Source organism: Mirounga leonina, unplaced genomic scaffold, assembly GCF_011800145.1.
Source record: "Mirounga leonina isolate KUSES-001 unplaced genomic scaffold, KU_Mleo_1.0 Mir_170, whole genome shotgun sequence".
NCBI classification, from domain to species: Eukaryota; Metazoa; Chordata; class Mammalia; order Carnivora; family Phocidae; genus Mirounga; species Mirounga leonina.
The window spans coordinates 37,585,161-37,603,190 of record NW_023270433.1 but is presented as its reverse complement, the minus strand read 5'-3'; the positions used below and the strand labels follow the sequence as shown (position 1 = coordinate 37,603,190).

Genomic DNA, 18,030 nt, shown 5'->3' with positions numbered 1-18,030 from the left:
AAATTCTTCCATGGGAATCATTTAGAGTTCCTGGTAATAATAATGACTGATGATAATGCTTCTTAATGAATTACCATGAGTAAAAGTATGACTCAATAGCCCAGTATGGAAAGAACTTTCTGATCTAGATCAGGAATATTCAAGACAGAAAAAAACTTAGATGTTTTATGCTACACCACCACCTGCCCCGCGGGCATAATTTACAAATCAGGAAGCAGGCTCAGAGACTCTAGATCATTTTCAAGGTCACTCAGTGGGTTTGAAGCTCAGTTACGGGTCCTGACTTCCAAGTCACTTCACCACACTCCCCTCCCCCATTCACAGTCTGCCATACAGCTATGGCAGTTACTGTGAACAAGTAACTCACTACTCCCCATTTTGGGACTGGAACTCAGAAGTTATTATACAGGTCATATTCATAGGAAGAATTCAAAATAGTCATCGAATAGAAAGTTGAAATGTCCTAGGAATCCAAATCCAGGAAAAATTTATTAAACCTTCAACAATGCAGACACCCAGCATCTCATCTCATTTGTACAACAATCCACGGGAGTGACATAATTGCCCCGTTTCACAGCTGAGAAAATGGGGCTTAAAGAGGGCATGAAGTGCCCTAAGTTCACACAGTAAGTAATGGAATGAGGATTTATTATTGGACTTCGTGATTCCAGTCCAGGCCCTTTCTACTTCCTCATGGCAACACTGTATTGAAGTTTCCATTGGCACCCTCCAGGGGAATAACTAAGGATCTCCTTGGCTCTATAAATGACCAGACACTGCATCATTGCTATTTCCAGTGCCCATTTAAAGTAAAGGCATAGCATTGGGCTCATGACCCTTACCTTGAGGAATTATTCTTCCTTCTGGCTGATGAACTGAAATTATTCAGAAAGATCTTGGGTAAAGTGTGACTGTGGGCATGAAGGACAATGGTAAGTGAAATAATAATAAATTACAAACTCAAGCATCTTTCCCTACTGTTCCAGCTTGGACAGCTTATTACCGCACAGATAAATCCTCCAACTAGCTCAGGAAAAACATAAACATCAGCTTTTGCATTTTGCCCATATTGATAGCTGGTCACGTGCCAAGTGAGTTTGCGATTTAGTATGCAACAGTAAAACCTCCAAATCCACCGTCTTTGGCTTGTATTTGATCCCCCTCCCCACCCCCACCCCCAGCTCAAAGGCTCTGCCATTCATTTCTTTTTTTTTTTTTTTAAGATTTTATTTATTTATTTGACAGAGAGAGAGCACAAGCAGGAGCGGCAGGCAGAGGGAGAGGGAGAAGCAGGATCCCCGCTGAGCAGGGAGCCCCATGCCGGGCTCGATCCCAGGACCCTGGGATCATGACCTGAGCCGAAGGCGGACGCTTAACCGACTGAGCCACCCAGGCGCCCTCTGCCATTCATTTCTATGGCAGCTGGGTATATGTAACTCTTTACTAATCTCCCCTGCCTCTTACAGATCAGCTTCTTCTTTTTTTCATTTATTGCATCAGCTTGCTATGTATGCTAGAGACCTTTAAATATTTAAAGTTGTAATTTAACAAACTACAGAGAAGCCAGAAATGGAGGTTTGGGTTTTTAAAAATTTTCCTATACAAAAGGGTTAGAAATGCACTAACCCAAAGAGGAAAAAGGCTGAATTTCCAGCATACGTTCGAGAAGTTGCTGGATATACTGTCTTTGTAAGGTGATGTCACCTTGTTAACTATGGCACGTATGGTACGTATTGCCCACTTGTCCCACCTTCCGAGCCTCTCCTGCCGGAGCCACTGCCCTTTCCTCTCGCCTTCTCCTCCTAACTTCCAGTCCCTGCACGCCTACAGAGCAGTACAGCCACAGCCTCACCCCCGTCCACTGGCACAGCTCTTACCATGACCGGCAACAACCTATGATCGCTAAATCTGTTGAGTCCTTATCATACTTGTCCTTTGTGCCGAACTGTTTCCTATTCCCTCCTTCTCAAAACTCTCCTCTTTAGGTCAATAATAATAATTATTGTTGTCATTAATATTATAAATTTGCATTAATAGAGTGTTTACAATCTATAAGGTGGTAGGTTAAACACTTTACATGCGTTCTGTCCTTGAATACTCGTAACCCCACGGGGTCAATATTATTCTTATTCCTGTGTTACAGATGAAGAAATTGAGGCACAAAAGGTTAACTAATTTGCCCAGAGTGACACAGCTAGTAAACAGCAGAGCCAGACTTTAACCCAGGCCTCCCTTTCCCTAACTCCAGAGCCCATGTCTGTAAACCTTATCCTACATCGCCTCATAAAGTTTTCAAGACAGTGACTATATGGAGACAACAGAACCATTAAAGCAACATCTAGATTGCAATTCGTTTTTCTAAATTTGAGCTAGAGCAATGTTAGAAAAGAAAATTTTTTTAAAAGGTGGGAGTGAAAATATACCATGAAAGTACCACCAAATAAATTTTAATCTTTTAGAAACACATCAAAGTAAAATAGAAAAGCATTTGATTATCTCCAAGATTTTTCTCCACATCTTGTTTACGGTGGTATTTGGTTTGCAGCCTGTGGCAGACAGACTCTGGAAGGCCCTCATGATCCCCGCCTCCTGGAGTTCACACCCTTAGATAATCCTCTCCACTAAGTGTGAGCAGGCCCTGTGACTGGCTTCTAAGCAACAGAATATAACAAAGGTGATGAGATGTCACTTTGGTGACTAGGTTACATTTTTTAAGACCATCCTGCTAGCACACTCATTCTAACGACTCTGCCTGCTTGCCTCGGCGCAGTAAGTGGCCATGGTGGGAAGTCCATGTGAAAAGAGAGTGAAAGTAGCCACGAAAAACTATGGGCACCTTCCAGGCAAGAGCCAACAAGAAGCTGGAGCCCTTAGTCCTACAACCACAGGGAAATAATGCTGCCAAAAGTCCAAGTGAGCTTGGAAGCAGATTCTTTCCTAAATAAGCTTCCAGATGAGAAGGCAGCCCAGACAACACCTTAACTGCAGCCTGGTTAGACCCTGAGCAGAGGACCCAGCTAAGTCAAGCTCTGATTCACAGAAGCTGTGAGACAATAAATGTGTATAGTTTTAAGCTGTTAAATTTGTGATAACTTGATATGCAATAATAGATACTAATACACAGCCTCATTCATGGCCTCTCCCAAATTTCAACAAAAATTCTTAGGAAATCACATACAAAAAAATATCATAACAATGTCATAACATACCTGACTGAGAGTCTATCTATTCTCAGAATCTTGAAGGGACTGTGCCATGAAAAGAACCCATGCCATGTCAATTATTCTATGCACTAAAAGAAGGGCAATGGTTATCTATTCCCGCATAATAAACTGCCCCCAAACTTCAGAAGTTTAACACATTTGTTAGTATTTATTCTCAAAAAGTTAAAGGTAGAATTGCTATATGACCCAGCAATTCTACTCTTAGGTATGTATCTGAAAGAATTGAAAATATGTGTTCACACAAAAGCTTGTACACATATGTCCATAGCAGCATTATTTGTAGTAGCTAAAAGGTGGAAACAACTCAACTGATTGCATGGATCATCTGATGATGAATGGATAAACAAAGTAAGGTATGTCCATATGATAGAATATTATTTAGCCATAAAAAGGAAAGAAGTGCTGATACATGCTACAACATGATAAAGCTTGAAAATATTATGCTAAATAAAAGAAGATAGACACAAAAGGTCACATAATGTATGATTGTCCAGAAAAGGCAAATCCAGAAAGACAGAAAATAAATTACTGGTTGTCAGAGGATAGGAGAGAAGAATTAGGAGGTACAGGATTTATGTTGGGGGTGATGGAAATATTCTGGAGTTAGGTAGTGGTGATGATTGTGCAACATCATGAATATACTAAATACCACTGAATTGTACATTTGAAAATGGTAAATTATATGGATATGAATTTTATCTCAAATTAAAAATTTAAATAAAAATAAATTAAATAAACATTTATTATTTCTCACAGTTTCCATGGGTCAAGAATTTGGGAGTGAATTGTCTGGGAGATTCTGACCTGAGGTCTCTCATAAGTAGTTAAGATGTCAGATGAGGCTACTGGACTAGAGCTGGAGAAATAGCTTCAAAAGTAGTTCACTCACATGGCTATCATATTGGTGCTAGTAGTTGGTAGGAGGCCTTGGTTCTTCTCAATGTGGGTTTCCTCACAGAGCTGCATGAGTGTATTTAAAACAGGAAGCTGCTTTCCCAAAAACAAGTGATCAAAAAGATAGCTAGTCAGGAGACGCCATATCTTTTATTTCCTACCTCAGAACCAATGAAAATACTTTCATAGAAAGTAAGAGATTTTGTTTAGCTTCTAACCACTTTTCTTTCCTTATTAAGAAAGTCAAGGTCTTTACCAGCTAGAACACTGAGAATATAACCATCTATTACAGGAATGACAGATAGATAGATAGATAGATACCAGAATGTTGTTTTCTATCTCCTATTCATTGTACTTTTTCTACATTTTCAGCAACTATAATTCCCATTAGCCATGTCAGCATGAAATGGGGAATGGAGGGAGGGGTTTAGGGCAGCAAAATCAGGTAATGCCATCAGGTAAAGGATAGTAGGTGGAGCTGGAGAAAGATAAACCCTGGGAAAAAGGCATACAGGAAATTATAGATTTTCACAATATCATCTGTTTAGTTACTTAGAGAGCCTGGCAGTGGGGGTAGAAGTCTATAGCGTCTCAGTCCAGCCAAGCCACACTAAATGAAAGCATGCTAGATTCTGCTATCTGAAAATAGAATACAACCAGATTCAAGGGGGCAAAGAATGAGATCAATGACCATCCATCCACTTACCATATCTGTTGGTAGAAATAGCTCTTATTCAAGTATAAGTCAGTAGGGAAGAAAGCATAAAGCTGATTTTAAAAATGCTTTAGAACAAAGAAAAAGGAATTGTATACTCAGTGTAAGAAGAAACCTCTGAACACAATCTGAGATCCAGAAAAAGAAAATTCTAGAAATCTGTTTGCCGGTTTAGCAGGGTATAAAAAATAAGACTCTTATCATTAAAATTAAAAAATTTATCATAGAAAAACTCTTACAGAACAATCCAAGATGGAAAAGAACAGGATGAGATGAACATGGAGATGAGTGAAATAAGAAAAGATATGAAACCAAATATATAATAATATTTAAATCTACATTTGGAGGTTAACATTTACACTATGAAAAAAATGAGGGAAAAGGAATGAAAAAAACATGATTTTTAAAAATGATAGTTATGGACAACAAAGAAAGAGACTTGGACAGAAGAATTATTGATGTTTCTTCCAAAGAAGAAAACTTGAGACAGAAGCAGTGATCAAAGACCTATCTTAGGAACATTTTTCTGAGTTGAAAAACACTGGAGTATGAAAGTTAGGAAGGAAAGGTTTGACTCCTTCTCTACCCAAGGGAATAAATGACCTCAATCAGACCTCACTGTAAACATTTCAATGGTATTTTTTTCTGAATAATCTTTAGCTATAGAATGTTTTCAACAGGATATGCCTGGTCTGTCTAGATTGCTTATTTTGAATAGAGTTGGAATGTCCGGATTTGAGGAACATAGCTAGAGAATAAGGGGTAGTCATATAAGTATTTTCCTATCCATGTGTAGTTAATGGAATATAAATGAAATGATCCTTCAAAACCAAAATGGTTCCCTTTGTGAATAAGATTTCCACGCATATTGTTCAAAATTAATTAGTTCCACACACATTGTTTAAATTGCATTGGTCAATCCAAAACCAAAACACAAGCCCAAATTGTTAAAAAGAAGGAAAAAAAAGGACATTTTTGCAAACTTTTGCAAGCTTTTGACTTCAGGCTCCTCCAGGAAAAGAATGCTTTGTTTCTACATGGTGTTTGCCTCTATCCTTTGAGTTATTAGGAACATTTGATGAGGAGTAAGATCTATGATTCCTGAGTCTGCTTTGACTTTTGCATTAGTACAAAGATTGAAAGGATGCATCATGTTCCAGGCAAGACTAATGACAGTAATAATTGTCAATTACTATGAGCCAGGTACTGTGCTATGCATTTTACATCCATGCTTTCATTGAACCTTAACAACAAATCTAAGCAGTAAAGTCATTATTCCACTTTATGTTGAGGAAACTGAGGCTTAGAGAGGGTCATCTGAGGTCATTTAAAGGTCTCAAGTAGCAAGAGTTTGACATTCAGTCTATGCTATTCGATTGCCAAGCTTGAGTCCTTAACTACTATACCTCCTGCCTCCTTTTGGAAAAAAAGATACATGCACAGACATATTCTGGAAAATATGTATTCTGGAAAAAGTTTAGAATTATATGGATAAAGAGAAAACCTTACAGGGATATGTACAAACATGTTGTGCATAAAGGAACCAGGCTGGCCTCAGGCTTTTCTTTTGCAACACTAGCACCAGAACACAATGGAGTAAGATCTTCAGAGTTTTGGGGAGAGAAATGCTCCAACCCAGGTTTTAAAACTTCACTCAAGTGGATGTGAAAGCAATCAAAAGACCATCTCATGTTTGTGAGAGACTGAAAGTCTCTACTCACCTTTCCTCTTAAAAAGCAAGAAAGCAGGCAAACAATAACCTTTAAGATTAAGAGACCAATCAAAATTAAAGGGAAAAATAGGAAGATGTAAAAGAATTGGCAACAAGCATTGAAAATATTTTGAAATAAATCTAAAGAATTATAACCTTTGTTACAAAATGGAATATAGTTGTCAAATTATAATCCTGGCAGAAAAAAAGATCATATAATATAAAAACAATTTAATTAAAGTAAACTCCAGATTATATTACCAAAGACTAGAAATGGAGATGAGAAAAGGAAGTGTTACTTCTTCATTCATATATAGAAGAAAATCTGAAGATACCCATTTCATTTCTTATTTTGATAATTAGAAAAAATATAGGTTAATAATATTTTTGAAAAAGTTGAAGAACTACTAGTGATCTTCAAAAGCAGAAGAAAATAAAAGGAAATCAAATTACACAAGATATAAGAAGACATTATCCTTATATATGAGGATAATAAAATTATAAAAGATATAAGAGCAGGTACATACATGTTAACTAAATTCTCTATGACTCAGTTTCCCCATTTATAAGTAGGACTAATAATACCTACCTGAGGAGTTGTGAAAATGAAAATGATTAATGTACACCAAGTGTTTAGAATGATGTCTGACATACTGTAAGTACTATAATATTAGCTGTATTATAGGGGTGCCTGGATGGCTCAGTTGTTAAGTGTCTGCCTTCGGCTCAGGTCATGATCCCAGAGTCCTGGGATCAAGCCCCACATCGGGTTCCCTGCTCCGTGGGAAGCATGCTTCTCCCTCTCCCACTCCCCCTGCTTGTGTTCCCTCTCGCGCTGTGTCTCTCTCTGTCAAATAAATAAAATATTCAAAAAAAAAATTAGCTGTATTATGGTATTACACTGTATTTTTAAATTTTCTGTAGTAATACAATGTTACTTTTTAAAGTACTCTACAGTAAGCAGATGTTACTTTTCAAATTGAGAAGAAAAATAAATGTTCCTTTTAAAAAATTAGACAACAGTTTTAGGGCAAATTTTTCTTTCCATCTTCCCTTCTACTATACAAAAATAATCAATTTTAAAAATTATTATTCTAGGGTCGCCTGGGTGGCTCAGTCAGTGAAGCGTCTGACTTCGGTTCAGGTCATGATCCCGGGGTCCTGGGATCAAGCCCCGCATCAGGCTCCCTGCTCAGTGGGGAGCCTGCATCTCCCTCTGACCCTCCCCTCTCTCATGCTCTCTCTCTCTCACTCTCTCAAATAAATAAATAAAATCTTTGGAAAAATTATTATTCTATATATATATGTTAATGTAGTGGCATAAAATTTGAGTTTGAATTTTAAGATCCTTGACCATAATAATTGCAAGCCCTCTATTTACTTCTCTAAAACTTCTACATTGCCCTTGGTTAGGTTCCATTTTTTCTTCTCCAAATTGCACCCCAGGGATTATAGGCAACAAATGTGATCTCATAAACTTCTAGAATTATAAAATATGCATTAACAATTTCAACACTTTTAAGCATTATGTTAGAGTCCAAAAAATTTGCTATGTCCTAACATCAACATTACCTAAAAGAGGGTCTGAAGAATGTAGCCCACGTAATTATAAATGCTTGGAGAATCAGTGCTATAGCAATAATTGTGACAGCAGATATTAGTGTATTTTCCATACCTTTCTTTTTCAGGTTAGGTCCATAGAAATAAAGTAGAGGAATGTTCAGAAAATATGAGCACAAATGTATGTGCACCTACACTCCCACCTACCCAACCTAAAACCCTTGGATTGAAACAATGAATATTTGCAATGTGAACCCAAGCAGATTTTTCCATTCCTGGTTGTGTTGCATACCTGGAGTTTTAGTTTTCAAAGGGTATAAAAGGAGAAATGATGAGACAGATGTGAGACAAGTTACACAACACTGCCTACCACAGAAAACAGTCCCCTTGCAAAGACGGGCAAGCACCTGTTTTTCTAATTAAAGTTATCTCAAATTTAGGAGGGCAGAAAAAAGGAGTGATCAAAAGCTTTTCCTAACTACATCACTGGGGGCACATTCATCAGTGTTTCTGTTCGTAGAAATTCACACTAAACCACAGCATATGGGCTTCTCTTTGTTTTCTGGTGTTATCTTTTTTGTACTTTTCTTAGGCATTTTATTGGGAAGCTTTGGGAGGGCATATCAAGTACTTACTAACGTGGAATCATGGAAACTCATTACTTCATTTTAAGCCATTTTTTCATCAGGCTAAAACTTTAAATGACACAATCTGAACTTTAAAATTGCTGTTTGGAATTATACCTCCCTTATGGTTCTAAGCACACCTCTTCAGCTGAGTTCTAATATCCTAGGATTAGGGAACTATGTTAGCATCCACTACTCCCCATGCCTTTAATGATTTTATTCATTTTTTTTATATCTCCTCTCAGTCATCCCCTTTTCACATTGAATTTCAAGCTTTTCAATCTTATTCTCTTTAACCAACACCCTATTGCCTTTGATCACAAAAGCATGTTTTCCCAAGACCTTCAGAGGAGGGAGTACTCAGGAGGCTAATTTGGTGCTCAAAGAGATATTCTAAAATATTGGTTCATACAGTGAAGGAAATCATCAACAAAACAAAAAGACAACCTCCTGAATGAGAGAAGATATTCGCAAATGATATATCCTATAAGGGGTTAATATCCAAAATACATAAAGAACTTTACAACTCAACACCCAAAGAACAAATAATCTGATTAAAATGGGCACAGGAACTGAATAGACATTTTTCCAAAGAAGACATACAGATGGCCAACAAACACATGAAAAGATGCTCAACACCACTAATCGTCAGGGAAATGCAAATCAAAACCACAATGAGCTATCACCTCACACCTGTCAGAATGGCTAAAATCAAAAACACAAGAAATAACAAGTGCTGGTAAGAATGTAAAAAAAAAGGAACCCTAACCCTACACTGTTGGTGGGAATGCAAACTGGTGCATCTACTGTAGAAAACAGTATGGAGGTTCCTCAAAAAATTAAAAATAGAATTACCATATGATTCAGTAATTCCACTACTGGCTTTTCTACCCAAAGAAAACAAAAACACTAGTTCGAAAAGCTATATGCACCCCTATGTTTATGGCAGCATTATTTACAATAGCCAAGATATGGAAGCAACCCAAGTGTCCATCCACAGATGAATAAAGAAGATGTGGGGTGTGTGTGTGTGTGTGTGTGTAATGGAATATTACTCAGCCATAAAAAGAATGAAATCATGCCATTGGCAACAACATGGATGGACCTAGAGAGTATAATGCAAAGTGAAATAAGTCAGCTAGAAAAAGACAAATGCCATATGATTTCACTCACATGGAATTTAAGAAACAAAATAAATAAGCAAACAAGAGACAAACCAAAACCAAACCAAAACAAAACCCCAGATTCTCAAATACAGAGAACAAAACTGGTGGTTGCCAGAGGGGAGGTGGGTGGAGGGATGGGTGAAATAGATAAAGAGGAGCAAGAGTACAATAACCTGGGACGGCCAGGTGGCTTAATTAGTTAAGCATCTGACTCTTGATTTCAGCTCAGGTCATGATCTCAGGGTCATGAGATCAAGCCCCATGTCAGGCTCTGCACTTGGTGCAGAGTCAGCTTGAGATTTTTTTCCCTCTCCTTCTGCCCCTCCCCCTGCTTGCCTGCGCACTCTCTCTCTCTCTCAAATAAATAAAAAAATAAGATCTTTAAAAAAAAGAGTACATTTACCTTGATGAGCACTGAGAAATGTATAGAATTGCTGAAACATATTGCACACCTGAAACTAATGTAACACTATTTTAATTATACTTGAATTTTAAAAAATTAAAAAATAAAAATAAAGAGTAAGTCATCATTGATGCAAAATAAATAAGTAAATAAATATTGGTTCAATGTCTATTTAATGGCTGTCAGGAAGAAACCGGCTTCTGTTAATAAGAGAGGATACCACTTGCTTTATATTAAAAATGTAACACCATCAAAAAAATTGAAGTGCAAGCAGCTGACAAAATATTTTCTGAGTATTCACAGCCTCTCCCACTTCCTCCTAACAAGAATAGATTCTGGCTGCTGAGCAGGCAGCCAGACCCTCCTTGGCTCTGCTGCACCTGAGAAACAAGCATGTGTTTGGGGAGAAAAAAACAAACCTAGGGGCGCCTGGGTGGCTCAGTCGGTTAAGCGTCTGCCTTCGGCTCAGGTCATGATCTCAGGGTCCTGGGATCGAGTCCCGCATTGGGCTCCCTGCTCTGGGGGGAGTCTGCTTCTCCCTCTCCCTCTGCCTGCTGCTCTGCCTACTTGTGCTCTCTATTTCTCTGTCAAATAAATAAAATAAAATCTTAAAAAAAAAAAAAACCTAAAGAAACCAGAGAGATTTGGCTATTCTCCATAATAAAGGGCTCAAGTAGAAAGGAAAGGAGGGAGACGAAGACCAGCCACAAGGTTCGGGATTAAAAGACTTTGCAGGAGAAAAGAGGAATCATTCACTTCAAAGTCACTGAAAAGAAGATGTGGCTCATATATACAATGGAATGTTACCCAGCCATCAGAAAGGATGAATACCTACCTACCATTTGCATCGACATGGATGGAACTGGAGGGGATTATACTAAGTGAAAAAAGTCAAACAGAGAAAGACAATTACCATATGGTTTCACTCATATGTGGAATATAAGGAACAGCACAGAGGACCATAGGGGAAGGGAGGAACACTGAATGGGAAGAAATCAGAGAGGGAGACAAACCATGAGAGACTTTGGACTCCGAGAAACAACTGAGGTTGCAGAAGGGAGGGGGTGAGGGGATGGGGTAACCGGGTGATGGGCATTAAGGAGGGCATGTGATGTGATGAGCACAGGGTGTTGTATGCAACTAACAAATCATCAAACACAACATCAAAAACTAATGATGTACTATATGTTGGCTAATTGAACTTAAAAAAAAAAGAAGTCACTGCCGATGTGTGTGTGTGAGTGCTGTGTGTATGTCTGGGTCTGTGTGAGAAGGGGATGAGATCGGAGAACGTTCTCTCCCAGAACGCTTACTATTTATTAAGGATGTATTTTTTCATTCACATAACACCACAGGATGATAGGTCCAAGTAGGGTCCCGATACAGGTGGGTTACAAAGATGAGGCTTTTATTAGATAGACTGACCATAAAAAACAATTTAGTATCTTGGAATTGCCCCCATTTCACTGTTTTTCCATCTCTTATGATTAGACAGCCATTTGCCTCTTGATCTTCACCAGTAACAGCAATAAATGATAACATGCAAATATAGATGCAGTTCAAAATATCTTTAAAACCTTGTTTTTCCAGATTTTCTGATAGTAAAACATTTCCTAAGTTTTTTTGCAATTCTTGTTTTCTCCATAGATTTTCTTTGTGATTTTTTTGAACCAGACCACTTCTTGAGAGGTATATTTAAATTTTACATATTTACATGGCAGCTTACGGTTTAGATAATAAAATAAATTACCCACTTCAGATAAATAGCACCATGTCATGTGTCATGGGTTCTGTCCCCCACAAAAAGATATGTTGAAGCTCTACCCTCAAGTACCTCAGAATGTGACCTTGTCTGGAAATGGAGTCTTTTAAGAAGTAATGAAGTTAAAATTGGTCATTAGAGTGAGCCCTAATCCAATATGACTGGTGTCCTTATAAAAAATGGGAAGTTCAGACACAGAGACAGACATGCACTAGGGAGGACATGTGGAGAGATGTAGGGATAATACCATATGAAGGTGGTGGACTGGAGGTCCACAGGTAAACCAAGGAACATCTGGGGCTACCAGAGCTGGAAGAGGCAAAGGAGAATCCTTACACTACAGGTTTTAGAGGGAGCATGGCCCTACCAAAACCTTAATTTCAGACTTGTACCCTCCAGAACAGTGAGAATAAATTTCCATTGTTCTAAACCACCCAATTTGTGGTATTTTGTCACGGCAGCCCCAGCAAACTAACACATCATGTATTAAAACAGTCTCAGCATTTCGGCTATCGTTACTGTCATGAGGGGACTTTGGGCTTGGATGTTCTCAGGATTGCTATGGTCTCTCACTGCACCAGGTAATTTGCAGTCACTCCTTGTGAAAGTATTTGATAGGTAAGTGTCTTCCCTATGAGGAATTTTTGTCTCTTCTCTTTTCCTTCCTTCCTTCTTTTTTAAAATTCAACTTGATTATGTTGTCTCCCTCAGCAAGATTGGGTCAGTGTGCATTTTTCTAGTATTTAAGGAATTGCTCATGGAAATCTGAGTTAATTAGAACCATATCCTCAATGTATTCTAATTTAATTTTAGCATTTCAGCCAGATGCCCAGGTTAGCCTCCTGGCTCATTGTCAACCACTTAATATGGCTTGGCTCAGCCCCACCCCTCGTCTCAACCCTGGGGCAGGTCTCAGGAATAGAATGAAAATGTCCCTTCTCTCATTACTAGTTTTTTCTTAAACTGAAATTTTAATTGTTGTGGTTTATACCCCAGCAAAATGCTCCTGGCTTCAACATGGCTGCATCAAAATGGCTAAGTCAGAATACTTAATCAAAATATTGAATACCTGCCCCAAACTAGCAAACCAAGAGCAAGTTAGCAACACTGGTATCCAGATACCCTGAGAGTGATCCAGGTTCCACCTCAATGATATCTACTCCCTGAAGGCTGTGGAGGAAGACAACATATGTAACATGCCCTAGGGGACCTTCCTCTACCCTAACACACTCCCTCCCCCACTCCTCAAACACACTCCAATCCTGGATCTGAAGGGAGGCCTTAGGTGGGGCTAGAATTCCAGAACCCAAGTCAGAGATCAAGACACAGGAAATGCCTCATTCCAACTGGATTTCAGGCTGGTGCTACAGATGGTCATACCAGAATTGTTACAAGGCAATAAATGATTAAGCATCAGATGGATTGTATCCATCTGCACTCAGCCATTTGGGTAACAACTTCAGTCTTTACCACAGTCTCCTACTATGTGCATTTTTATTTAAATGAACTTTGGCATAAATTGAGTGCAATGTTTCCCTAGCTCTTCTCCCCATCCATGCCCCCTGCAATTTGACTTCGTAGCTCCTCCCACTTAGAGAGAGAGGAACTAGCCTTGTGACTTGCTTAAACCAATATAATGCAGCAGAAGTGATGGTGTACCAGTTTCACATGGCCTCAAGAGGCTTTGCATATTTCTGCTGTATCTCTTGGACCCCTGGCTCTGCCATAGGAAAAGCCTGGCAAACCTAATAGGGGATTGTGGACCATGAAGAAGAAAGAAGGGGCTCCAGCTGACAGCTAGTCAACCCCCATAGGCTTAGCCACTTAGCAAACCTGCAGCTGACCACAGATACATGGAGCCCAGTTGAAACCAAGAGACCTGCCCAAATGAATCCAGCCCAGATTGCTGAGCCAGAAAATCATGAGCTCAATAGTCGTTCTTCTTTTAAGCCATTAAGTTTTGGAGTAGTTTGTTTTGCAGCAAAAACAAATTACAGCAATAACAAAAACATCCTTCCCTTAATGATACAAAAAATTGTCAGTGTGATATTTTTTAAAAAATAACTGTGAAATCATGAGTCTGATAAGCTACTAATATATTTTTCTAATACACAATAAAAAGAATATGTAGTTATTAAATTCTCTCACAAATGTTAAAGAAGTTGGAAAAAAGAAGATACTATTCCAGGCAAGGCAGATGGTCAAGAGGACACTTAGAGAGGAGAGGAAATTTAACTAGATTTGGAAAAACATGTAGGATGTGACTGCATTGAGATCAGCCAGGACAAAAAATTGGATTAGGGAGGAATATATTTGTATTCTACAAATATACGGTATATTTGTGGGACAGTGAATAATTCAGCTTGGTTAAGATATTGTTTTGTGAAGTTCTAAATCTGGAAAAAGAATTTGGTTTTGAGAAAAACCTTAATGGAAACTAATGTTTCCAGTTGAAAAGCCAAAAAAAAAAAAAAAATCACCATCTGTTCTTTCAAGCTAAGACCAATGTATTTCAACACATTCTAACCTCATTTTAACCTAAAGGAGTTGATTTTTAAGGATCACAACTCTCTTTTAAAGTCCTTTTTCATAGTAAGGAACAGAGAATGACTTGCCATTCCTACATTAAATGATTTGGACCCAGTATGAAGCAGATTCTAGAACCGGTAATAAGGTAAACAGAAAATGTGAGTAACCAAAAGTTAGGGCACCAGCTGATGCTCTTATTCAGCAACTAATGAGCTGTGTAACTTAAAGCAATGACATATCTCTGGCTCTCAGCCTCCTTATTCATCAAATGCATAAGGTTAAACCAGATGATCTCTAAGATCCCTTCCAGCTCTAAAATTCTGTCATTCTCTGTCAGAGGTTTAGCAAGACAAGCAGTCATCAAGAGATGGTCAAATTCAGTGCTGATTCAGCCCACTGGGCTGGAAGTGCTTCTGAGTTCTTAAGGGCAGAGCATAATGTGGTCCTGGTTTACCAAGTCCCGAGTGATGCTCAGTGTATAATAGCTCAGTGTAACTCAGAATCTTGTGTGTGTGTGTGTGTGTGTGTTGAAGTGAGGGTGAATAATGATAAAGTTAGGGTCTTATGACTATATTATATTTAGTCAGTCTGAAAGATTGTTATGTTTCTAAGAAGCACTCAGGATATTTCTGGAGATCGAGTCACACTTTGCCTGCAAATACTATGGTCAGGGTCAGCAAATTTCCAAAACCAGAATATCTTTAAAGGGAGTTCCTGGTGATCTTGTCTTGGCAATTCAAAACAGCATTCTGTCACAGCACTCAAAACAAAGTCCAGTGTCACTGGAATGAATGATAAATAGGAAAAGAGGAGGAGAAGAGAAAACCTTCTTAAAATTACCACTTATTCAATATTCATTCATTCACTCTAACCCTTTCTGGATTCTAGGCACCATTGCAGGCACTGAGGATACAGCAAGGAACAAAACCCACAAAAATCCCTGCCCTTATGGGTCATACAATCTGTCTCCAACTATTCCTTCTGAGATAGGCAGGACATGTCTATTATGTACACATCTGTTTCTGTTCTGTTTGTTGTTTGCTATCTTTTGTTTTCTTTGGGACAGTAAAAAGTTGGCAGGTTGGGGGTAAGTTTCTGGTGGGGATGACTGGAAGACTGAGGACAGCTGAAGGATACTTACTTGGTTCTAAAACCTTGACTTGCTGCATTTGTGCATTCAATCACCAATAGAGATATACAGAACCAGATACAGAGAACCAACTACACAGAAGCTAAGCTCTGCCATTTACAAAAAAATGTAAATAAACCAGATTCCCTACTCCAAAGCTATTCACAGTTTAGTTTTCCCAAGTGAGAGAAAGAGACATGAAAATACATAATTACAGTTATGTATTATCTATCTACAGGAGGGTACACAAAGAACAGACTGCAAATAGGGGAGCAGTTAACTCTGCTGGGGGTAACTTCAGGGACCTCTTCCCGGAAGAGGTTTGGTAACCTGGGTTTTGAAGAATGAGTAGAAGTTTTGTTGCAGGCTGAGAGGAAAGCAAGTGCACAGGGAAGACAGGTGTATTATGTTTGGAAAGTAGTGGTGGTTCTGTGTGGCCAGAACAGTCATTCTCCACCTTGTTGCATATGAAGATCACCAGGAAAACTTTTCCAACTACAGATACCTTGACCCTACCACTAGATTGATTAAAAAATCAGAATCTTGGGGCACCTGGGTGGCTCAGTTGGTTAAGCGACTGCCTTCGGCGCAGGTCATGATCCTGGAGTCCCGGGATCGAGTCCCTGGATCGAGTCCCACATCGGGCTCCCTGCTCGGCAGGGAGTCTGCTTCTCCCTCTGACCCTCCCCCCTCTCATGTGCTCTCTCTCTCCTCTCATCCTCTCTCTCAAATAAATAAATAAAATCTTAAAAAAAAAAAAATCAGAATCTTTAGGGGTAGAGCACAGGCCTCCACAAAATTTTAAAATTTAAATTTTAAAGCTCTTCAGGCTCTAAACAACTCTAAACTATGGCCAAGGTAGAAACTATCAGGCTAGAATAGCATTTCTCAAATTTTAACGAAAACTAAAAGAGGTTGTCGATCCCCTTTGACTTGACTCCTCCTGGGGTCATGTCCTCTTGGGTCTTCCCTCCTTGACTTGAAGCACTGCATTCCAGCACCACCTCCATTCCCATGCCACACCCTACTCCCACCCCAAGCAGGGTGCAGTAGCCTGGTCCTTGGCTTTTCCAGGAGGAGGCGCTAGGGAGACAGAGCTGAGGGTCAGACACTAAGTCTTGCTAGGTGACCAAAGCCAGCTCATTTACCTCTGTAGGCTTCAATTGTCTCATTTATTTAATCCAGTCTCAGGAATTGGATTAAACAATCATTAAGGAAACCCAATATAAAATTCTATAATTGCACTGAAAGCATTTGCTGAACATGATGACTTTACTGAAAATATATTATGCAATCTCAAGCCTTTTTTTCCCTGGATATAGAAGAAATTTTTTTTTTTTAAACACATAACCTGTCTTTATAAGCTCAATATCAAGGTGTAAAAAGATAAGAGTTTTGAAATATTAACTAATGTTTTGCCCCCAGATTTCTCCCCTCTGCCCTTCTCTCCTATTCCAGTAGGTAGACAATCCTGTGCTTCCTGCCTCAGGGAGAGCTGTGACACATTTGAAAGCAGAAAAATGGGTGTCTTCCCTGCTTTGGTTTCCGTAAGTCTAAGCCTTTAGGGCAGTGGCTACAAAATGGTGGCCCTAGGCGCAAAACTGGGCCATGGAAAGTTTTTTTTGTCTGACCTGCAGTGACTATTTTTCCAAAATGAATTCATTTCCAACATTTAAAATCAGAAAGGTTTCCACAAAGTGAAAATTTCCAGCTTCTTCTTGAAAAACAAATTGGAAGACTTGGTAACTTTGGACCTCAAAGAGAAATCCAAAGCATCCTCTTTTCTAGATCAAAGTGTCCTGGAAAGAAGCAAGGCCACAGAGCCTTAATTCTGGCAGGCAGAGCCACACCCAGCCCCAGGGACTCATCATGAAGATAGTGGGGAGGTTGGCCAGGGCCAGGACCAGCAAATAGAAAGTTCAGTGGTAACACATGTGGTCCCACAGGCAAGGACTCAGTGGGATCAAGGATGGATCTCAGCACATGACTTTGTACACAAATGACAGATACCTCCGATTACGCCCATCTCAGTCCCAGGTAGGCACCTCAGTTCTAGGTAAATGCCCCAGAATTGACACACAATCCCTTGGGGGCAGAGAGAGAAATAGAAAATCCCAAACATAGAGATTAAGTCTTTGCCACATGACAGGAATGGGGTTCAAAATAGAAATTAATTTGAATTTTAGAAAAGTAAAAGAAATGCGTATTTTCTGCATGCCTCAGTTTGGGACTTAGATATGTACCCATTATAAAAGGCAGTCAAGATAGTAGGATTTTACTTAATATTTGTTTTCTATGTGCACACACCCTT

At 39.0% G+C, this 18,030-nt stretch overlaps 1 long non-coding RNA gene across 2 annotated transcripts in view; it reads right to left on the bottom strand.

Annotated features, from left to right (window-relative positions):
* Positions 1–18,030, bottom strand: part of LOC118018034 — a 172,020-nt gene that overhangs the window by 24,512 nt on the left and 129,478 nt on the right. The window contains exon 7 of one of the 2 annotated variants that reach the window (XR_004681299.1): positions 843–911. The exons of the other annotated variant lie outside the window; for it this stretch is intronic. This is a non-coding gene — a long non-coding RNA (uncharacterized LOC118018034). The remainder of the gene's footprint in view (positions 1–842; positions 912–18,030) is intronic. 2 annotated transcript variants of the gene reach the window in all.